At 31.5% G+C, this 25,580-nt stretch overlaps 1 protein-coding gene and 1 long non-coding RNA gene across 3 annotated transcripts in view; both read right to left on the reverse strand.

The window, feature by feature from the left end:
* The window catches only part of LOC115879254 (runt-related transcription factor 3-like), a 274,009-nt gene that overhangs the window by 65,562 nt on the left and 182,867 nt on the right, over positions 1-25,580 (reverse strand). The gene's annotated exons all lie outside the window — the stretch shown is intronic.
* Positions 24,708-25,580, reverse strand: LOC115879255. Its single transcript, XR_004049681.1, has 2 exons — positions 25,079-25,580; positions 24,708-24,999 (listed from the first exon to the last, which is right to left on the reverse strand). It is a non-coding gene; the product is annotated as an uncharacterized LOC115879255 (long non-coding RNA).

Raw genomic sequence — 25,580 nt, forward strand, 5'->3', positions numbered from 1 at the left:
ATTTAAGAACATTTTACAAATAAAACATGACAAACCGATTTCGTGGGACTTGGCACATTATTTACTTCAAAAGTCTTTAATTTATTATTTTAAAATTCGGTATTTTCATTTTTTAAATCCAATATAATATTTATTTTTTAATTTCTCATTTATTAAAATTTACAACTTTTTTATACTTCTACAATTTTAATAACTAATAATTTATAATACGCTGACGTCTGATATAATTTCAAGTAATACCAAATTTCCTGTTGCATAAATATCAAGCTGCACATTTTTCCTTTGGTTCATATTTACTTTGACGAATTGTATATCACAGTTATTTATAATATTTAACAACAATTTAACTACAATAATGTTTAATCTTTAATCAATATCATAATATTGTGGTTAGCTATATTTATCATGCGTTTATTTTTTTCTCTAGCAGAAAGCCGTCAGCGATTTCGTGGCTCTGTGTAAAACCAAGTATTGAAATAAAGGTTTTTTAGCTGATTATATCCCTCTAAAATTCAAATTCATAATTTATTAACTCCCCTTAATTTGTTATGTCCCACCTCCCCAAAAAATTAAATTAAATAACCCAATGATTTAAAGATAATAATTTCAGTTAAAATTTAAATTATTTGTTTCTTTTATAATTAGAAATGATATAATTCGTAAATTAGCTTAAATAAAATTTCTAGGTATAAGTAGAAGATATCAATGCTCCAAATTGTGTATAGAAATTAAAGTAATATTTCTTGAACTGTGATATTTATCTCTACATAAACCAATAATTCAAACGCATATCCATAAATTAGATGCAGTTTGTTTTAATATCGTTTCTAAGTATTTCGTCGAAATCAATAATGTTTCATTTTTATGAAAGCAAATTTTTATTTGCTTTCAACACTTTTGGATTTTATATGAACTTATATTTAACCTTTCAGAGATAATCTTCAGTTAGCTGAGTTATTTGCAGATTTTTTAGGATTATTCTCTCTGATGTGGGTCCTCACGTCCCTACGCACTCCCAGGTTAATATAGGAGTAGTACTTTATTTATGTGAGGCATTTTTGAGAATGCATTACCCCCCCTCCTTCCCCAGATGTTGTAAGATTTATTTCGACCCCCTCCCCTCTCCATAATAATGAGTTCTTTCAAAATTTGTGTCTATGCTTTAAATAATAATAAAGTTTGGTTATATATATATATATATATATATATATATATATATATATATATATATATATATATATATATATATATATATATATATATATATATATATATATATATATATATATATATATATATATATATATATATATATATATATATATATATATATATATATATATATATATATATATATATAATACAATTTGCTTTATTATTTTTATTGAGACTAGTAAAGACTTATATTTGAGATTGTTTACATTGTTTACATCGTAATCTAAAACTACAGTGATAACATTAAATAATACCATTGATTGAAAGAATTGGAAAGATGTGCAACCTAAATACCCTTTCCCCTTAGGAGTGTTAAGATCGACGCCCACTAAATGTGCTCCTCCACCTCCTCCCATTTGATCTTCATATTAAAAATCTGGCCTCTAGTAGTGCAATCAGGCTCAGAAAAACTGGTTGCTGGACGGAGAAACTTTACTGTCATTATTCTTGTTAGTATAAGTTACAGCAATATTCTTGATTAGCAAAGGATATTATTGCTGGACCATCAGACTATCTGACACCTAGGTTGGAACTTGGCAAGAACTTTCTAGTCAGAATTCCAACCAGAATGGAGTGAGAGACTCACAAACTACTGAAGCAATATTGCGCTATTTACTGACGATCCAAATTGGATTCAGGTGTAGGTTCGGGGGTGTTCTCGAAGGGTTTTGACATCGTAAGATCTTACCGGCTTCCGGATAGATCAAGTGTTGTCCAAGCAGAGATACTTACCATTTGGAAGGCCTGCAAATAGTTGAGCGAGGAGACACCTTATGGGCGGAAAACTGCAATAATCACTGACAGCCAAGCAGCTATATCGGCGCTGAACTATTCAACCATATCCTCCAAAATAGTCAAAGAACCGTACGACGCGTTATCCTACCGTGATCCTACTGACGCGTTATCTTACCGACGCGTTATCCTATACGTGACCGGGCTGGTCACGTATGCAGAATGCAAGAAAACCGCATACCAAGATCACTGCTTTACGGTGAGCTTGTAGACGGTAAGAGGAGGCCAGGTGGACAACTCAAAAGGTACAAGGACATTTTCCACGAAAACTTAAAGGGGATTAATGTGCAGAATGAGTGGGAAGTAGCAGCTCACAATAGAACTCAATGGAGAAAAATTGTAAACTCAGTTAACAGCGAGAACCAAAAAGTTAAGAGGCAACAAAGCAATGAGATTTTTGAATGTCCGGAGTGCGGTAGACAAATAACATCACGTATTGGGCTTTTCAGTCACAGAAAGGCTCATGAAAGAAAACGCCTTGCGTGACCATCTTCTGATGCGTGTCAAATACTCGTCAGCGAGTAATGGCAGTATGTATGTATCGGCGCTGAACTATTCAACCATATCCTCCAAAATAGTCAAAGAACCGTACGACGCGTTATCCTACATGGCAAGTAGGTATGAAATAACCTTGCTTTATGTTCCAGGCCACAGGAACATTGAAGGGAACGAACGCGCTGATAAACTTGCAAGGCGAGGATCGTGCCTTGAGCTAGATCATCAGAGGAAGTTTTTACTCCCCTCAATACCATAAAAAATACATTTACCATCATTTTCTGGCTATGGTGAACAGTAGATGGAAAACTTTAAGCACCTGCAGGACAGCCAAGAGAACTTGGCCCAAATACTCCCTTAAGAAATCGGGAGAGCTCATAACTAAGTCGCGTAAGGATGTCGCCAGGTCTGGCTTTTTTTAAACCACCGGCCAATTGGCGAACATGCGGCGAGAATGGGCATCCCTTTTAACGAAGTTTGCCGAAGCTGCAAGGACCCGACGGAAGAGGAACGGGTTCTGCATTTCCTGTGCCGCTGTCCCGCTTTGTATAGGACCCGCAACCATTTCCTCGGTAATTACATCTTTGTAAATCTTGAAGATGTTGCCGGGAAGAGCATAACGGAAGTCACCCCTTACCTTAATGCCACCGAATGGTTATAAACAGTTAATGGTCCAACTTTTCTATTCCTAGGGATAGAGTCTCAGAGTGAGTGGTATCAAAACGGCAATTCTGCTAATTCGACAAGCGGTCGCACTCGCCTCGTTCATGAATTTTAATATACAGACGAATTGTGTCAGATTTCGACATATTTAAGTCTAGAAACACGTTTTACTTTAGATTAATCTGATGAACAACTGACAAGTCAGTTGCCAATACCGCAAAGGCCGGGATGGATTTCACAAAATAATACGCTTACTTAGCAGAACTACAAGCGATCGCTGCGCTGCTACGAAAACGAAAGTAAGAATCTGTGAAGCGTTTAATTTTTTCGTTTCCGTCGCTTTCCTGGTCCGAACCGTTTCAGAGGTAAAGAAAGGTGGCGTTGCACAATAGGGATTTATTACACGTAAACTTCAGACGGTAACAATAAATATTTGCAGACATTAACCGATAGTCAAAGTCCGTGCAAGACCAAAACGAGCTCATCACTAGATGCAATTGGTTTGTAAAGTGTAGTTTATAAGCTTTCGGTCGTAAACGGGGATGCGTAGGTAGGGGGTTTCCGCAGCTGTTTCCGGAACCGGAAACTTCGGTACCGCGCCTCTTAGAAATCGGGATTTCCGTTTTGTTTTCGGTACTGCCTAATTTTTGTTCAATGGTGATGCAATTCATCAATCAGAAAGCAAGGGATGATTTTTCAAAGTAAAATGGATAGAAAATTGGGGTTTTTAATAAAAATAATATCAAATTACTTAGTAATCAATCATGAAAAAATTAACATGAAAATAAACGTGAACACAAGCATCGGTAACTTAAGTACAAAACAAACAACATAAACCAACTTAAATGAATTTGAGACAAAAGCCCTAAAGTATTGAATTAAAACTGCAAATATCTATTAAAACATAACATAATAAATATTTTTTTCCTCCTGTAAAAAAGGCTTTTTTTTTAAAAAGGTCGAAATTTGATTTCGACCGCTAGAAAATATCAAAAGTCTTTCGCACGTAACAAAAAATATGTTTTTGGTTGCTGTAGCCTGCACGAACATGTGCAGGTCCTTGATAAGATGGGAGCATAGCTTTTAGATTTTCTATAAAAGAACCAATTAAGGTAAATTAATCTTCTTCACTTCCTCACTGCCTAATAGGTTTTTCATATACCATACTATCAGGTCTTGGAAATAGGAAAAGTAATTCTTCAAAAAGGAATGCTTATCAAGACAATTCCTATTTGGATATCTTTGAGCATAAACTCTTCAGGCCAACAAGCAACTTTCCTCACAAAATAAAATCACTAGTAAAATAGCCATTCATTCCGCCAACAGATTTTTTTATGATAAAATAGTAAATTCTTGGTTATTAAACTATTGTCGATTTTGAAAATAGTTACTAACAGTCACTAGAAAATTGCCATGACGACACCAGCCATCTTCATTGCCATTTTATTGAAAAATAACTTTTTATTTCAAATCTGAGCTAGATAGGTATAGGAAACCGTAACATAGAGCATTTAAATCTGCTTCGAATTATTTTCAAAAATACAGAGTGTTGCATTTGAAATAACGAAATTTTTATGTAAAATAACTATTTAAAATAGACCAACAATTTTTGATACTTAGAAAGAGATACTTAGAACAATGAAGAAACTGAAGAACCGAAAAGCGCCAGGAACAGACAATATTACAAATGAACTTTTGAAGCATGGTGGTCCCGAGCTAGTAAAATATCTGAGATTGGTATTTAACAAGATTCTCGAAACATCAGAAACTCCTCAACAATGGCACAAAAGCGTCACAATTCCTATATTTAAAAAAGAACAAAAAACTATACCAGGACAAAAACTACAGAGGACAAGAAAAACATACAACTAGGGGTCGTCATTTTCTTGACAGCTTCTTGATCTTGTCTTGATCTTGTCTTGATTTCAAGACAAGATCAAGACAAGAAATCATTTTTGGTTTTCAAGACAAGACAAGAAATTACTTCTCAAGATCAAGATTTCTTGACAAGAAATCAAGAAAATCTTGAATTTTCTTGAAAATATAAAATAAAAAAGAAATACCCATTTACTTAGGTATTTGTATATTATATAAATCTCCATTAATTGGTGGATAAAAAAATATTAAGCATAAAATATTTGTACGAAGCGGCACTTTGTCGGATGTCACTTTGTCCAATGTCCAAAGTTGACATAAGTACTTCTAAAGTCGGATGTCCGAAGTTGGTATACTGTAGGCCAAATTAAATTGGAACCTTTTTTAATGCCTAACAATTTTTTAATTTTTAAATGTTTTTTTATAATTTTTTGGATATGTTATGGCCTATGATATTAGAATTAAAAAAACTTTGCAAAGCGGGTCTACTTAGTGGCATACAGACTTTTTGAATTAACGTAAAACTTTTAAAATAAAAAAAATAATACATTTTAATGTACGCCACTGAAGTAGAGTAGCTTTTATCATTGTTGTGTTTTGACTGTTTTTATCTGTAGTAGTATTATCATCGTTATTACTGTCAAAGTCACTAATTAAACTTCTACGTCCAGGTGCCTGAGGTGGTAGGTATTCTGAACCAGATTCGATTACGAATGGCTCAGATTTGCTGGTCAACGAACCATCACAATCACTCGTTTTAATGTTTGATAATAATAATAATAATTAACAAAATTATGTAAAGCTGATGATTTTGGCTACTGAAGTATAATGAGCCCAAAGTTTTTGAATTTTTCGAAAATTAGATGCCTGACCCTCGATTTAACGCATAAAGCATAAACATCACATTAACCAATCTCACTGCGACTTTTAAATAGGGGGTTCCCCTTTAATAAACGAATTTTAAACGGGGGTTTCCCTTTTGTCAAGATATCAAGAAATTTCAATATTTCTTGAATCAAGACAAGAAATCAACTCTCAAGAAATGGTCAAGACAAGATTTTTTTTAATTCTTGAAAATATTTCAAGACAAGACAAGAAATTGCTTGTCAAGACAAGATTCCTTGTCTTACCGATCCCTAAATACAACCATGAAACTCTTCACTAATATTTTGCAAGGCAAACTCGAGGAACAAATTACGAATAGGAACGAACAACAAGGTTTTAGACAAAATCGAACAACTACAAAACCCCGAAGTTTGAAGGTGTCAAATAGAAATGTATATTTATATATGAAAGGAGAGAGACACCTAATTTTGAAACACCTTTTTTGACAAGTTTCCTTTCGTCCTTCTCTTCGTGCAAATCTGGAAAAACCTTGTATCAGGACCTGATTTACGGTAAAATCAATGTGAATTTTATAAAGAGCTTTCAAAAATTGTTCCTTATCCAATCAGTTAAAAAATTCGTTTATTCAAAGCAGCCATATTGAAACCCCTTTGCGATCTTGACAATTTTATACATAATATACTCCTTCCTTGGTCTTTTTATTCAATGTCTATATTACATCTAATTTTAAAACAGCGATGGAAAAATTTTACGACGTTCAATCTAAATTACGTTAAGAAACTGTAATTCTCCATAATTACTTTTTTTAAGCTGACTAGTCGACGAAAACCTATTCAAATGTGTCACTCAGGAGGCGTGACAAAATTTTCTACATCGTTTCATTGGAACTATAGTTTTTTAACGAACGGTTTCTTCGAATAAAGAAAACGTTTCGAGAAAAAAGGACAACCTAGATTACTAATTTATCAAACCTCTATTTCCGGTATACGCAGTGGGTCTTAAATTTTTTCTTGTATTTTAAAAGAAAACTGAAATAAGAAAAAATATATACTTTTTAATTTTGTCAGGTCCATAGTAAAAATCACTATGTTAGTATCATCTTTAATCATCACCTGATGATGCTAATAAATGTGTTAATATTGTCACCAAAACACGCGGTCAGTATATAAAACAAAGTGTTTTGGTCTATTTGTAGTAAAACTTGTGTTTTGTTTTGTACTACGCACCTTAACACACATTAAATAGTTACATAAAAATGTCAACAAAGGTGAAATTAATATTTAATTTGAATTGAATTAGTAATTAGTAATTGGTTTTTAAATGATTCGATTTTTATCTGCATACATACTTATCGATTTTGCTGCCTCATCAGCTTTCTCTTATGCTCCTTTCAAAAGCAAAATATCTTGCATAGAAACATGGTTTTCTTCTATCCAGTAAATACATCTTGATAAAGATTTTACAGCATTGCAAGTTTTATTTTCAACACAACATTGTTATCCTCTGTTTCATTTAAATCGTCATTTGTTTCCTTTCTTTCCAATGCCTAGTATTTTCTCTTCCTTATTATACTATTCAGTCAAACTAGAGACAAATTATTTTTCTCCTTAAGGTCATTTACAATTTTTTTATTTTGTACGTGATTTGATTTTTTTTATTTCTTCTTGGTAGATATGATAATGTCATTTACAATTAATGGCTAGACGAATCCTTTTATATTAGCTATGTGTACCTATACAGGGTGCTACAAATTCGAGGTACGAGCAATGGTATCTCGGAAACCGTAATAGATACGAACATGGTTAAATTGGAGCAAAGTTGCGTTTTGGGATGTTCACCAAGACGCCATAAAAAAAATTATTTTTTCAAAAATTATTTTTTTTTCCTGTCGTTACTTTTTAGAAAATCAAAAAACCAATTGCACATTCTCATAGCCACTTCATTAGGACTATCTGATAGTATTTTTAGATTTTCAAATTAGCTGATAATTTGTGAGCTACAGAGGCCAACTTAATTTTTTTAAATACTGGCCTGCATTTTTTATTTCAGATTTCTCGGTCTCCTGAGTACAATGATATGCCACACGTAATATTTTTTTTGTTTTGACATTTGAACACAATTTATTTTAACTAATTTCAAGTCCGGCTCTGTTTTTTTTAAATATTTAATCTATTCATCATTCAATATTGATCAGCATTCAAACTTAACAATGACGTGGGGTAAAACATTGAATACGGAAAATCAAATGCAATACAATAATATAATATAATTAATACAAATATAATATAATATAAACAATCAAATAATTTTCCCGAAAGATGGACTGGAAATGGCAGAGCAGTATAATGTCCAGCGAGGTTCCTGGACCTGTCACCAAGGGGCAGACGGGGCATTACTTGACGTTATTTTGTAGAAGTGAAATTAATTCATCTCAACATTTACAATAAAGAGTACAAAATAAATTTGTACAATAGGGAGGGTGGTAACCCTTTCGAACATGTACAACATTAGAAATTAGTTTGTAGAAGTTGATTTATTTATAATAACTACGATTAATATTATGCATATTATTAGATCGCACACTGAGATTTCAAATTAGACAATAAAAAAAGTTAAAAATAATATCTTTAAATTTCTGACCTGGATATTATTTATTTGAATCTTCCAATTGGCTCGATTTTCCTTATTCAATGTTAATTAGCGCTAATCAATATTGTTGCGATGATATAATCAGATTAAATAATTTAAGAAACCAGAGTCGGACTTGATATTATTCTAAATATAATTAAATAGTCTTGTTGCTGTTAAGGTACCCAAAACAAAAAAAAGTATAAAGTGTGGCATATCATTGTATTCAGGACGCCGTGTTCTTTCAAAACCTAAAATAAAAAATGCAGGTCCGTATTTAAAAAAATTAAGTTAGCCTCTGTATCCCACAAATTATCAGCTAATTCTAAAATCTAAAAATACTATCAGATTGCGCTAATAAAGTGGCGATGAGAATGGGCAATTAATTTTTTGATTTTCTAAAAAGTAATGACAGGAAAAAATAAAATTGATTTTCAAAAAAATCCGTTTTTTCCAAAAAACTCAGTAATCCTTGAAATTTTTAAAACGTTTTTGATGGCATCTTGGTAAACATCCCCATACGTAACTTTGCCCCAATTTAACCATGTTAGTATCTATTACGGTTACCGAGATACCAATGCTCGTACCTCGAATTTGTAGCACCCTGTATATGTCTTTATTTAAAAAGATACTTTAATGCTTTGATAGTTTTGACTCGTTAACTAATAATAGTTTTTAATGTGATTGGGTCATTTGATACAATCGGATCATTTTTTTATCCGAAAAAAGTTATAGATAATCAATATAAAATTATCACTCAAAATCTCATAATGGAAATTAGAGTAAAGTAATGGAATATAAAATGAATAAATATGGTATGTTGACGTGAAGACACGTAGCGATTGTGGGCAACGAGAAAAAAGCTAACCATTCTCGAAGAAGTGTAAAGCAAAAACCGATTGGCGCACATTGAAGAACCGATATTTGATTGGTTTCGGATATTAAATATTATTATGGCTACCGTTGAAGGTGTATCCTGGGAGCCAATTGATGTGTATAGAAATAGATTCTTCAGATAATCAAATCGTGATGGAATATACTGATTTCTAACTTTGACTTTAGCAAAAATACATTGCAATCAAAGCAGAAGCTTGGAAATGTTTTCACACTATTCGTATTGAAATTATTGTTACCAAATAATATTAACAATTATTATGGTAAATTAAAAATACACAATTTTATGGCGTAATCAAGAATAATAATAATGGTACATATTTAAAATAATAAATGTCTAATACAAAATGCAGTATAAAAGTGAATGTATGTGTACTTTTTGCTTGACAAACCCAGTTAATATTCAATAATTAAAAGCCCTACGGGATGTCAAGCAAGGGAAGAGATGAGTAAAAATTTATGAAAACTTAATTGCTTCGTGCGGGCAATCCGTGCCCGACACGCCAACCTGTTGCACTTTTGCTTCAACTGTAGACCAGACATAGAGAAAAATAAGTTTTTTAATAGCTTTTTTTCTTGCAGTAATTTACTACATATTGCTGTCATTATACTAACTGAAGAAACTACATTAACCGGCACGAAAAAAGGAAGCGTTAAAATTTGTATTTATGTAAAAATGTAAAAATTAGATTTATTTTTCATATCAGTACAGGTCCGATTCTGCTTTGTTTCATAACTACAGCGGGTTCAAGGCTTAATTTTTTTTTTCGATTTATTACAATTTTCTTCCAAGTTGTTTTTCTTCTAACTTTTAGCTGTCGTTGAATACTTATAGCTGTCGTTGTATTCGAATGAATATTTGAGGGTAAAAGTTAGTATAAGTGTTACATATTTTATAGCACTAAAAAAGTGTAGACAGATTGACCATGGGCGTGCGTATGGGTTAATACTGGAATATATTTGCGAAAAATATGTGCGCCATTGATGTTTTTCTCTTGTTAGGAAAATTGTATAAGCCATTTAATACCGACTAAAAGTTTTATCTTAATATTTTGTCAATTTCGATCTCCTTTACGCAATTTTATTAATCTTAATAATTTAAATTAAAATAAAAATTATAAACTAATAAATTATTTATTTAATCTATTTTATTATTAAAATTTATAATACTGATTTGCATTGCTACCTACCGCAAATTCAAGAAAAAATAATGGTATTTAATATAATTACAAAATACCTATTTTTTAAGTTTTAACATCCTATAAATTTAAAACTAATCATTTCCGCACCCTTGTTTATACGATCTTTTTTACATATTTTTTTATTAGAAATCAATAAGCACTTATTTAACACCAATTGGTCAATTAATGGCATTAATTTTTTTAACGGTTGGTATTAGTCTTGCATTAAGGCAAATTAATAGAATTGTATCTTATCAAGGAGACTGTAATTGACAAAATATCAAGAGACAACTTTTAATCGGCATTAAATGGCCTACACAACTGTGCTAACAAGAGAAAAAAGTCAGTGGCGCACAGTTTTTTTGAAAAATATTCCAGCGATAACCCATATGCACGTCCCTGGTGAATATGTCAACACATTTTTAGCATTAAAATATGTCGTACTTATTGTAACTTTTACCCTCAAAGTTTAATTCGTATCGCTAGAAGCACTTGGAAGAAAATGACAATAAATCGAAAACAAATGAAGACTTTAACGCTTTGTAGCTACGAAACAATGCAGAATCGAACCTATGTTGATATGAAAAATAAATCATATTTTTACGAGAGAAATCTCCCCACGAGAGATGGCACATGTTTTTTTAAACACCCGATACATATAAGCAAGTAAGTAATGTAATAAGACTTCGACATCCCTTCACTGATGCGGAAGAAGCAACATCACAATTTTTTTTTCATCTGCGCCTGTACTCTAGAGGTCTAGGACGGTTCAGAATCGGTAATAACAAAAACCTGAAGATAGCTGTCATAGAAAACATATCAGTGAAAGGTTTATGTTCTTTAAAATGTACTTATTTTAAATATTACAGTTGGGGGTTGGAACCTTTGGTGTTTAGTTAGGTTTGGACAACTCCAAAATAAAACACTAATTCATCACAGTACCTCAAACACCACTTTACTTTTAAATCCAGGACGCACGTTTCGCTAAATATGTTAAGATCATCAGAAGATAATTAAAATTGCAGAAGAAAGACGATTATTTAATTTAGAAATAAAGTTGTCTATATGACATCAGAATGTGTATCAAAAACGGCTAATATACCGGCATCCATATACCTAAACCATGCTCTTGGAACATACTCAAACTGATTTTTAGCCTCTACTTCACACCTGCTCATGAATAAATTAGTCAAAAAAAGAGACAATGGTTACCCATTTAGTACCTCCCCGCTGTTAAAAAAAGTTCTTTTTTAAAATGATTTGTGATTTAAATCTTTATTCCGAAAAAGAAAAAGATTTTTAAGTCTTTTTGGAAAAAGACTTAAGTTATTAGAAAGATTTAAGTCTTTTTATAAAAGGCTTAAGTCAGATTTTTATATGTTTTTATGATATATTTTTAACAGCAGCATTTCTTTTTAAATTATTAGGCGGCAGCCAAGCAGCAGAATAAAAAAATAATGCTCAATACCACTAGCAAATTAAACATTAGTTAGTTTTTCGGAACCGGTTTTGATTATTTGTCGTGTTACGCCTGCGTAGTGAGTCTGTTGTCTTTCAAGTGAATCCCCGACTCCGTTATGTAACCCGAAAGACGAATGAGAGAAATTGACCTCAAATATATTCAGTACTTTTTACTGACTTACTGAAAATCATTTTACTGGCTTAACTTGCAGATCATCGTGATTTAAGTAAAAAATATAGGCTCAAGTCATAAAAACGACTTAAATAACGTTATATTGATTTACGTCTTTACAAAAATGACTTGATTTGAAATAAAATGATTTAAGTCAAGGACTTAAGACTTAAATCATTTGAACTCTATGTTGAATTTGACTTAAGGTTTAAATCATCTTGATTTTGGTTTGGTTTGGTTATGACTTAAGACTTAAATCTTTTTAAAACTGACTTATTGCAGTTCTGTCTAAGGTTCCGTTTTTCGTGCCACTCAGTGGATTTAGACATTATCTTTGTCTCTACACTTTATTTAATGCATACTAATAAGTGACTTCGACATTGAATCTACGTATACCACAAAATATGTGTGTATGAAAAACATGTGTAGAAGCATCTTATAAAGATTTCGCGTAATATTTTTGGATGATATATTAGGTTTATATAAAATTATAATTTTCTTTTATCCGGTCGACTACTGAATCGATCCCGTGTCGATTTCAGAAATATTGCATCGATACTTTAAAGAAAATAAAAAAAAAGGAAATCTGAAAGAAACGCGATATCTTTCGAGTTTACGTGGTGTGACGAGCGACCTAGTCGCCGATCGGTCTCACTAAAGGCAAATCTACCGTAGAAATTGAACTTTGCGAATGGAAATGTTTACAAGGAATATTATATTTTGAATGACAAACGACCACTTGGGATACTACAAAAGAATAGTATATAATTTATAATAAAAATTAAGATCATTTATTGCTATCATCAAGTATGTTTTTCATTGATAATATAAACAAAATCAACAAAGACTTTAAAGATAGCAAAGTCTCGAAAGTCTCTCGAAAGTGCCGAACAACCTCAACAATAATAAGCCAAAACAATCCAATATCTACAGTAAATTCTAAAAAGATGAAGAGGTCTCAATTTCAAGAGTAAACTCAAGCAATTTTCGTTGTGACACCCTTATCAGTAGCCAAATGCAAATAATGCAATAACCAGCAATCTGATCCTAAAATATTCATATGAGGTCATCAAAGTCGTCTTAGAAGTACGTTAAAAAGTATGGCTAAACCGACAGAAGAGCACAGAGGTCGTTATTGAGATCAGAAAGCAACACTAAATGTGCAATACTGATTTCTATTTCACTATTTGGCTAAACACAATCCGAAACGCCACTTAGTTACTTTTGGTATCAGGTATGATGGCATCAACATATTGAAGACCAAGAAGGATGTTTATTACCCTTTTCAGTCTCTTAGAAACATTGAGGACAAAATACTCCACCGATCTGAAGGTATAGGAAAAGGAAGTTGGAAATGCTGTACAGCCTGGTACGGTACAGTTATCTCCTGATTGTTTACAATTAAAATGAACTCAAAATAAATCCTACTAAAGAAGTCCAGTAAGAGACTATGGTGAAATATGGGTGTAAAGTCTGGACATTAAAAGCTGAACAAAAACGATCATTCAATATACTATAAATGCACTATCTAAAACTTAGCAGGATATCAAGGTATCCAGATTGTACAGAATTAAAAACGAGAAAGCACAGACGCACAAACAAGAAACAGCGACAGAGGCTATAGATGATAAAGTTCAGAAAACAACTTAAATTGTCTGCTGCTGGAATACATGAATGTTGTCTGCTAAATGGAACATAAAAAATGGTCCTATAAAAGTATCTGGAAAAGAAGACGGCCTAGAGAAGATCAACACAAGTCGCGACGAGACCTGTATGTTTCAATGAATCCTTCTCTACAAATAACTGATTTGGAATAGACCATGAACTTCACCCTATAATAACGGATTTACGGGAGACACTCCTGTCATCGCCATCTTTTCTAAATTGTGTTCTCTAGTAGCTGAAATAATTTTGGTTTCTCGGAAGAGGATGAAGAAGGGAACTCATATGGCCGATGTGATGTAGTTCTTTGGAATTGCTCTCCTCCTATCGATAATGTTCTAGTTAATCGTCCACCTCTCAAATAAAAGTCTTACTGTAGTGCAAAAAACTACAAAAAAAATCTCCCTACTGTCTGAGATTTTGTTTGTCTTACACAAAATAAGTCTTTAAATAGCAATCCAGAATATCGATCACAAAGAACAATGACTAACCTCCATTCTGACACCTCATCACTGAGTGCGCCGAGACGACAACCATTCGTGCCATGAATTTTGGTACGACTGATATTGGAGATGGAGAACTACCCTCTATAAAACCGTCCCAGATACTGGCTTTTGTCAAAGCCCTGGGACTGTATGATGAGTTATGATTCAAGAAAGGGGGACACAATGGATCTGTAAGGTCGAAGTGATTAACCCCCCTCCCACTCATTCTAAATTCTAAAAAAATTCTAAACTCAGTAACCATCAATTCGAAGTTGGTCAAAGAATGCCTAGAAGCTGAACAAATTAGGCAAAGAAAATAAAGTCCTTCTATTCTGGCTGTCAGCCCACCAAGGGATGTAGAATATAGAATGTTTAAGAGGGGAGTTAATCACCGCGACCTTACAGATCTATTGTATGTTCACCTTTTTTGAGTTATAACAAGTTATAACTCATCATATAGTCTCAGAGCTTTAACAAAAGCCAGTATCTGAGATGGCTCCACAGAGGCCAGCTCTCTATCCTCGACATCAGCCGTACCAAAGTTCATGGCACGAACGGTCGTCGTCTCGGCGCACTCAGTGATAAGGTGTTCTGGTGTTTCAGCTTCAGCCTACTGAGGTGTTCGTTGAGGAGACAGTGTCCTGTTAGAAACCCCGTGACAATCCGGAGATTGTTTTTACTTAAATCAACGAAACCCTTTGATTTTTCTCGATCGTAAGTTCTGAGGAACTCTTTCGAGTGTCTTAGACCGTTGGAGGACACTCATTCCAGGTTACGGATGGAGTCTTCCAGGTTCTTCAGTTCCGCTTTCAGTTGGTTCCCGCTTGGAAAACAGAACGCTTCCGGTCCAGATAGTGAAGCGTTCGCTCCTTTTCTAGCTAGATCATTTGATTTTCATTGCCTTCTATCCCTTGGTGAGCAAGCACCCAGAGTAGGAGGACTTTATTTTCTTTACCTAATTTGTTCAGCTTCTCTTTGAATTTGTTGAGACATTCTTTGACCAACTTCGAATTGATGGTTACTGAATTGATCGCGTTTAGTGCTGATTGGCTATCGGATAAGATCGCTATTTCCTGTTTTCCACCAAGGGATAGAAAGTAATGCAAAACCAAACGATCTAGCTAGATAAGGAGCGAACACCCCACTAACTGGACCAGAACCGTCCTGTTTCCCAAGTGGAAATCAACTTAAAGCGGAACTGAAAAAACTGAAAGACCCCATCCATAACCTGGAATCCTATAAAAACTATCTTCGGATTGTCACGAGGGTTTTTAACAACACACTGTCTCCTCAATGAACACTTTAGTAGATTGAAATTAAGAAACAATTAAATTTATATTAAATAACCTGAAAAAATCTTTATATTGTAATTTTCGCAATTCACTAAGTCATTCACGTGCAATTTGGTACAACTTCATGGCGCTACTAATATTTCCATTTTTTTACTTTAAAATATTGTTATTATTTATAAAATAGTTTTGTAATTTCAAATTTCTGTCGCCCTTGACATCACTGAACGTTTCTGTCAACGCTCGAGGTGTTTTACTCCCTTACGTCACGCTCTTTTGTTCGAATCGATGTGACGGAAAAATATTGAAAACGTGAAATAGGCGCTTTAGCTGTTTCGTTATTGTTACAATCGAAAAAATAAATAAATACTCGATTCGAATCTGGCCTGATTCAGCTCGAAACAAACAATTAATTTGTATGGACCGACCGAAATAATAATAGGTCGTTATTTATCGTTGGGATTGCTGGACTTTATGGAAGTAGATTGTAGCAAAATTGTCAAAAACTATGAAACAAAAATTATGAAACAACCTGTCTTTAATAAACCTCTTTAGATATAGACGTAGATTGTATGGGAGGAAGAAAGCTAATCACCTCCAGGGCCGGACTTACCGAAGTTGCCGCCCCACGCCAAAAAAAAATTCCGCCCCTTAACATTTTTTTTAATTAAAAAAGTTACGGATATAAAAAACATTTATTTGAATACAGGACCAACAACAGAATAGACCGACAGAACAGATCAACACAGAACATAAAATAAATACTAAAATATTCATATAAAATGACCACAAACGACCAACAAAACTATAAGGTTTGCTTATATGCCTATAAAGGTTTCCTACGTACTTTTTTGTTCGCCAAATTATCAATTACTTCATCGTAATTGATAGTTATTAAAAGGTCGGACTCAATATGTAAAACTGCCAAATTACGTTCTGTTTCCATAGTGGACCGTAAATAAGTTTTAATATGTTTCAATGCAGAAAACGAGCGTTCAGCAGAACAGTTAGTAATAAAAGTACATGTAAAGATTCTTAATGCTATGAAAGTATTTGGAAACAGGTCTTGAGCGTTTTTTTTATAAATTACTTTAAGAAGCTCTCTAGCAGATGGTTTTGCTCACTTAATGCATTTTATAAATTCACGAAAATGCATTAATTCATTAGGCATTGACTCATCTAAATCATTCGGATAACAGGTTATTAAATGTCAGGACTTATCGGTAATGTCGTCAATACTTAAAGTAGATAAATCACTAAAAAACCAAATTTAGTTGAAAAGTCATTGTAGGCACTTCTCCTGTAGGAAATTTCAAGGATTAATTTATCAATAATAACATTAAATACATTTATCCTAAAATCGTCCCTAGTATTAAATAGAGTTTCATTATCACTGGTTTCATCAAATTGTCGTTTCCGTTTCACTTTTCTCTTTTTATCTGCCGCATATTCTTTCTCACCGAACAATTCTATGGCCCTTCTTTTATATTCCTCAAATGATTTACTATTATCTAGATTTCTAATTTCTGAAAAAAATATTTTTCCAATGAGCTATATAAATTTGCAGCTAAAGTTGTAGATCAATATCCACCATTTGAAGCTTTTTATTGACCGCATCTAATCTATTTAAAACGTCTTTCCAAAAGGGATGAAGAGCAATGCAATATCATCACTGTCATCTTGGTTGATGTTTTTGCTTGTTGTCGTTGATGATATCAACTAGTTAAACATACAATATAACCAAGTGGTGATTCGTAGTTCAGCAGTAAAGTGTATTTGCTGCATGGAACCAGCGTACATGGTTCGACCCCAGCCTGTAGGATCGCTTTATTTATTTAAATAAAAATATTTCTTTATCTAAATAAAGCGCACAACGAGCCACTACATAAAGAAAGGTACCTTGATTAAACTGGCCTAGTAGAACCTTACAAATGGTGCCAACCGTGTTGGGCGATAAAATGTAGGTCCTGTATGCTGTATGATTGTCAAAGAAACTGATGAAATACATAAAAAGTACATGCGGAAGGTCAGCTACGCTCTGTGTAGAGGCAATGTACTATGAAGATGAAGTCCAAACTCGCGTCATATAAATCTTGAACATTAAAATCAATCTCAGTTATATAAGATATTTTATGTGATAATTTACCATTGTCGGTCATTTTTGTTTCTCCTCGTAGAATAGACAAATGGGAACATTATTTTTTTTGATTTATAAGGAAGCTAAAAAATCAAATAATTTAAACACTAAAAATTGCTAGGAAAATCACCAAAATCAGTCCAATAGAACAAAATAATATTAAACTTTAAAGTACATGCAAATTTTAAGGTGTCCATTTTTCGTGTTACTCAGTGCATTTAAAACTTATCCTTGCCTCTAAAATTTATTTAATACACTAATAAGTGATTTGGACTTCGAACCTAAATATACCTCTATACAAAGCCAAAGTACATTATCATGATGAAGCACAAACGTCAATCAGTTCGAAAATATATTTTATATGATAATTCACCACTTCTGTCTACTGCTTCAGACGACATCAACTTTTGACGTTTCTTACGTCAAAACTAACTGTCACAGTGACACGACGTGTTGTACACAGTCCAGTTGGCCTTGGTCCAATCTATCGACATACCAAATTTCATTTAAATTGGACTATTTAAATAGTGGATTTCATAGTGTGCGAAACGTCGTCAAAATATCATGAACAGATGGGGCTCGAAGAACCCAGTTCCGAGTTTCAACCCCCTAGCTCACATAGGGCACGATTTACAACGCTCCAAAGACCCATGTCAACTTCCTCATTGGCTTACTCTTTTTCCATCGTTATCAATAGTTCGAGGTCACAAAAAACGTTCAACATAAGTATCTATACCGGGTGTTGCATCGTCGAGCGGGACATAGGAAATCCCATGTAAATTTTAATGGGGTCAATTATTGGCTTCCCTAATTATTTTAGAGAATAATTCTATTTAGGTTTATTGAAGAGCACTAAAACCCACATTCAAAAGAATAACTTTAGATATTTTTGATTAGCCCGTTTACGAATTATCGCCGATTTCTTTTTAAATATTTCTCCTTTCTTATGGCCCTGTATTTACTTATGAGCACCAGTCAAGGTAAAAGATAACTGTCAAATGAAGTTGTCATTTCAGAAATTTATCTATTTAGTGCTTTATTATTATTATTATTAAAAACTCATACCTACATCGAAAATATTAGCCATGAATTACACTACCGAAGAAAAAGTATTGATAATTAAATGGTATTATCCTTGTTTATATATTAATAGTTAGTCAATGAGCCTCTATAAGTCGATGCTGCCAACTGGTGGCAGAAATTAAAACGTAAAAAGGGGCGGAGACTATTGAATTTGGCAAAGAAGTAGGGACTAGGAATTCTTCGAATTTAATTCTCGGTAAAGAATAAAAATATCTTATCTGATTCGAACCGAATTTATACCTCAAAAGCGTTATTTACATTTTTATTTTTGGACATGGATTTATATTTATTTTGATTTTCATAGCCACTTGTTGGATACTAAAGTATTATATTAGGTATATAAATATTTTATTTTTAGATGGATAATTAAAGAATATAATATGAAACTATACCTACCTACGTCTGTAACTTTGTAAAAAGTGTGGCGAATTTAACATAATGTTTTTTTTACATGTAACATCCTATTTTATTTTAGATTCTGCGTAAAATTCTATTACTTTTTTTACGTATATTTCTTGAATAATGGTGTAACCTAAAACTAGTTTTGTAATATTTCAATTTGTTGATGAAGAAAAAATATTAGATATTTATATGTAGATATTTAAGGTAGAGCTACAGGGTGTTTAATATATGTTTTTGAAATTCGACTACGTATTTAAAATAGAAAAATATCTGCAGATTCTTTCAATGACGCAGCCTATACTGAGTGTTTTTTCAAAAGCGATTCACCTCCTATAACTTTTTATTTTTTCAGATAAAAAAATTAAATTCAGGGTTTACCAAATTCGGAATGTTAGTAGGTAAGTATATGACATAAATCGAGATTGATTCGTATTCCGTTAGTTTCGGTCACTTCCTGTTTCACCGGAAATGTATACGAGTACAACATTTGATTTTTAAATGGTACCCTCGGTATTTTTTATACTTTATTTGATAGAAAATGACATTCTGAATAGAATGACATATATCATATGTCAACTTTTGACATTTTCAATTAAAAAAAATAGCATTTTAAAATTCAATCTAGTGTCATGGCTGTGTTAAAACCATTAATTTTTAATCAAGGAGCTTCGGAAAAATTGATTTGATCGTCTAATATTTTTTGTCTTTTCCTTTTTGGTCCTGGTAAATAGGTAATTTGGTACCACACACTTCGTATATCGAGTCAAACTGTCGTTACCTTTACAACCGGTTACATGTTGTTTTTTATCATGGCACTCTAGATTGTAATTTAAAATACAATTTTTTTGAGTAAATATGTCAAAAGTTGACATTAAATCATTCTATTCACAATGCCATATTCTGTCAAATAAAGTAAAAAAATACCGACGGTACCATTTAAAAACCAAGTTGTAGTCATTTCAGGTGAAACAAGAAATAACCGAAACTAATTGAATACGTCAATCAAGCCACGTTTGAAAAACACCCGGTATATTATAATTTCTTCTGATAGATTTTACAAAATTCTTCAATTTCTATTAATAATGTCATATAACTATATAAATTACTTTAATGCTTAATAATAAATAATTTTTGTTTTGTCATGGCAAAACTTGTTATAGTGTAAATGAAGTAAAAGAAGGATAAAAGTTGAAAAATTCAGAACAGATTGCAAGCTGTATAGAGTATAGATGTACTTAATATACTTTCTTAACAAATGTTGAAAGGTTTTGTAAAAGCACTAGAAAAAATAATAATATATAGGATCAGCCAAAAAAATCTGTTTGAACACAGTGTAGCATCTAACTCCAAGTATTTTTACATATATCTTTTTCTTCACCTCTGTAAAACACTCCTACCAAATTTGGGTAGCCCAACTTCGGAAACAACTGACAATTATGTAACATAGGAATAATTTTTTTTGCAAATACTAACGTTATTTATAAAAAAAAAGTTATAGAATTTTAGGCAGAATCGAAAATAAAATAAAAGTTATAAATAAGAGTTTTGCATTAAAAAACATGTTACATTATATCCGCCACATTTTTTGAAGCACCCATTATACTCAAAAATAATATTTGAACTGTGTCTCTTAAGATTCTCTATACCCTTTTTTTTTGAATTCCCAAAACAAACGAGATAATTAACTTTATTTATTTCCTGATATCTCATTTTATAATATTTCGGAAGAATCAATCAGGTATCTTATTTTTATAATTATTAGAAATAAATCGGATTTAAAGGATAAGAGATATGTAAGTGTATACCATACGATAAAAAAACGGCGTCAGAGGTGGCTTGGAAATGAATATCGATGTCATATATTTGTACATAAACAAATAGACGCCGTTTTTTTTCGCTCATACCATATAAGAAAACAAATTTAATAAAACAAACGCATTTATTAATATATGTATATAGATTTACATGGTATGAAAAATTCGCATTATAATCTCTGAAGGTCCTACCATGGTCCCAACAATGGTTGGTTAAAGTGGCGAGTACGACCACTTATCAGTCACACCTATAATAATTTAATAAAATATACATATAATAAACAAACTTATTTCTTTTAGATTTTTTAAAAGCGAGTTATATGTGTTAAGTGGTTTTTGATTATTTTAGACTAAATTTTTTAGACATATGATTATTTTAAACCAAATTGTCTGCCCACTCAAACGTCTTTCAAAATTATAATGTAGGAAATTCTTAATATGTTTTAATTGGGAATACTTTTAGAAAGTTTCATTTTCACCAAACAAAACTACGTATGTAATCAACTATAATGCATGATATATACTGGTGGCGTCAAAACTAGATGTTGGGTTTTTCTCGATTATTTCAAAGAGAACTCCACATTTTATGACATAAACGTAGTTTTCTCCAACTTTGTTTTGAAAAATAATTTTTAAATCCAATAATCGATATTTATACAGTAATGTCCTGTTTTGGAATACATAATTATTTTCAGCTGCAGCGATAAAATAAATAATATTTACTGATACGCTAAGTAAAAAAATAATTAGGAAATTATTTTAGACATCTAATTCTTAATTTTTGTCGCTGATAAATATGTAGATACATCACTTTTAACGACAAACCTACTAATAAAAATTGCGAAAAACAAATCATGTTTATTCTCAAAGAGACAATTTTGAGAACAATCCAATAACTATTAATCTGGGATATAGATCTTAACAAAACAAAAGTTGGATAAAAGATTTGTTGATTTATGATATAAAATACAGTGTTCCATTTGAAATAGCAAAGAAAAATATAATATATAGTTTTGACTCATCCTGTATATAATACAAAAAAAATAATATAAAGAAAATTTAATCATATAAATAATTTAGGAATTTAGCATATTTTTATATAATTATATGAAGAGAACATTACCTTAAATTAGTTCCAGTAAAAAACTTCCATATTACTTATTTTTAACTTAGAAAGGGCTTTAAATATATATTTTATTATATAAACAAAAAAATTTAATCCAAAAATGGTCAAAATGAACTCTATACGATTACGACATTATAGTATTTTCTGGAATGACAATTTTTTGACAAATTCACCAAGAAAAAATAAAAAATATAGCTTTTCTTTTGACAAACTATACAACTCTAAAGTAAATATGTATTTAAATCTACGAATCATCCTGTATATCTATAAAAATACCTCCCTGTCAAATTTACGCTACTTTTGCATGCAAGCATACCTATTTTACAAAAATATGATTTGAGTGAAAATATAAAATAGGAAATCTGATATGAAGCTTTATCTAAACACAGGGTTGAGTGTAGATAAACAATATTTTACGTTATTAATTAAGAAAAATTATAAAATACACAATATATCTGACAGTTCCAAAAAAGCAAAGTAAGAAATGAAACATAATTTATAGCATAAAATCAGTATTTTTTAAATTTTTAAGTCAACTGGCCATTATCGTTTAATCTATCTATCAATCTATCAAATTTAATGTTTATTATTAAACTTATCTCAGACTCTCTATGAGGTAAAACTCTAAGATAAAAACACTAAAAACCAAGAGTGATTTAAAACAAATTTATATGAATTTAGAAATAAATATGAACAGTATTTACCAAAGACATCTAAATATAGGTAGACAGAACACTCCATTCATAAAACTCAATTTTTTAGAATCATACATGGTTTGGCACTTTTATGAGAGTTAAAAAGAGATGGGTACATAAATATGACAACACGGTTGAGTTTCGTCTGTCTTTCTGTCATTTCACTCCATCAGTGGCGTGACGGTGGTGTGGTGTTTTTTTATCAAAAATTTTAAAATAGTTATTTTGTGTATTTTAATTTAAATTTTAATTTGTAATATACGTAGTAATATCGATAATATACAATGTAGGGGCGTTTGCACCAAGTTTTTTAAGCAAAACTTAACACTATGTTTAGCTTATTTTCTTGCACTATGCTTTAATCTAACTTGAATTTATATTTAAATTAAGCGGTCAAATTTCCAGGCTAGTGGTCACTTAACCTATCTTAGACACAAAAATATTGTTTTACGAGGAAGAATTATTGTTATTCCTTTGAGAAAGCTAAAAAATGTATTATGATACCTCTACGTAAGTTCGATGATTACTTTTGATATCCTAGACGTCGATCAGTAGGTATATTCATTGAAAATGGATTTCCTCAAGAATGGATGTAAGGAAAAATCATATTGCCAAGAAATGAACCTCCTTAAGTTTTTAGGACAGAGACTTTTAAACGACACTGTAATATATATCATTATTAATTACCTCGGTTTAATTGAACAAAATCTAGAATATCAAAATGAGAGGTAAGTTGGAATGCTAGTAAATCTAATGTAAGATAAATTAATTATATTTATACTTTGAACCATTGTTCTTTAGTATTTCCAGAAACAACAGCATAACTGCCATAAATCAACAACAATTTTATAGTATATTTGGGTTTCCTGGGATTATAGGGATAGTTGATGGAACACAATGTAAGAAAACATTCACCTGGTAAGTACCTATATATTTTCTTCAATATTTATCAGCACAAGGTTTCTTATACTTTACAGGGGGTATTGATGGAGAGGTATTAGAAATAGAAAAGCATTATTTTCCCCAACATTTAAATTACTGGAAATGCTAGTCTTAAAACTATAGACTTGATTGCTTGTTGGCATGGGTCTGTGCATGAAGCCACCATTTTTGGACATTAAGGACCCGCTTGGGGACTGGTGACTTTTCAAATTAAATCCTGCTTGGTTAGTGGTCCGTATATTTACTTCTGTTAGATCATTTATATAAAATATATTCCTTAAATATTTGAGTAGGTATTCAATTTAGAAATATATTACGAATAAGATGAACTGAAAGAAATTTTTTAAAATTAAATGTGATAATATTCAAAGGGTTCATATACTCTATTAAATTATTTTATTATCTGTTATAAGGTGAGATTGCATATGCATTGAGGGGATATATGCAGAAATAGAGCTGAAGAAATGTTTCAGAATTATCGTTATATGGAAACGCCACTTTCCAATATGTGTTTTATGGTATAAGACCAAAATTACAAAACACAATGTCAGTTATTGTTGCACAACAGTGAGTTAAGAAAAATATTATCTGTTTAATTATAGAACAAAATTTAAAAAATTTAATGTATGTACTTAAATTTTTAGATTTTGTTGTTTCAATGTGCTACACAATACAGCCAGAATGATGCCTGAACAAGAGCTGCCGCCGTTAGATGAAATAAATATGGACCAAATTAATAAGAAGAGAAATAATAATTAGTTTGAAAGATTAGGGCAATATTTTTTTTTAACTTATTCTAAACATGTTTTTATGTTGTTATTAAATCTCTTGAGTATTAATTTCTATAAAATATCATTATTAAATGTCTTTTATTCAGAAATAACATATATTACATTTTTTACATGACAATATAAACACTAATTAAAATTATTAAATAAGTTCTCTTTGAGAACTTTACTGTTCTTTTTTTATTTCAATGTCTAACAACCCTTTTTTTCTTTAGCTTATGTTCTTCTCTGTTTTGAATACTACTACTTTGAATTTTGCCCATCTCCATATTACAAAAGAACAGCCTTTTGTCTAGTAAATTAGTATCATCCCTTTTCTTCTGTTTCTTTGTAACCATCAGTTTTGTTTTGAGACTGAAAAAATATCTAAATATATTGAATTCTCTTCAAAGTAATAAAAAATTCAAAAACACAATGAAAGGTTAGTACTTACAATACCAGTACTCCTATTAGTTTTAGACAATCTATCACCATCATGTTTTTTAATCCCACAATGCTCTTCTCATTTTTACATTAATTGAATATATTATTATCTTCCGTTTTTGCTTTTTGTATACGTGGACCTCCACCAGTTAGTCAAAATATATTTCAATAATTGATTTTCTTTTACATAGTATTTATACATACGTTGTAAGCTTTCCATACAAATTAGAAAGCCCAAAAATCCCGTTTTTCTTTGTGACTATGGTTGACCTTTCTTTTAAAGTAAGTCCAATAATATACAATTTAATTATTTCAAAATTATTAAAAAGTATGTTGTTCTTATATTTTTGATAATTTTTTTATATGAATATTTTGTAAATCCATTCTGAGAGTTAAAAATATCAAAAATATTGTTGAAAACTAAATGGAATTTAGAGGCCTCCTAAGAAAACTCTGGGCCAGTTTATGTATCCCTTATAAATTCTATGTTTTCGGCGAATAAAATGACAATG

The sequence above is a fragment of the Sitophilus oryzae genome, unplaced genomic scaffold, assembly GCF_002938485.1.
Source record: "Sitophilus oryzae breed Bouriz unplaced genomic scaffold, Soryzae_2.0 scaffold_1576_pilon_pilon, whole genome shotgun sequence".
Classification (NCBI taxonomy): Eukaryota; Metazoa; Arthropoda; class Insecta; order Coleoptera; family Curculionidae; genus Sitophilus; species Sitophilus oryzae.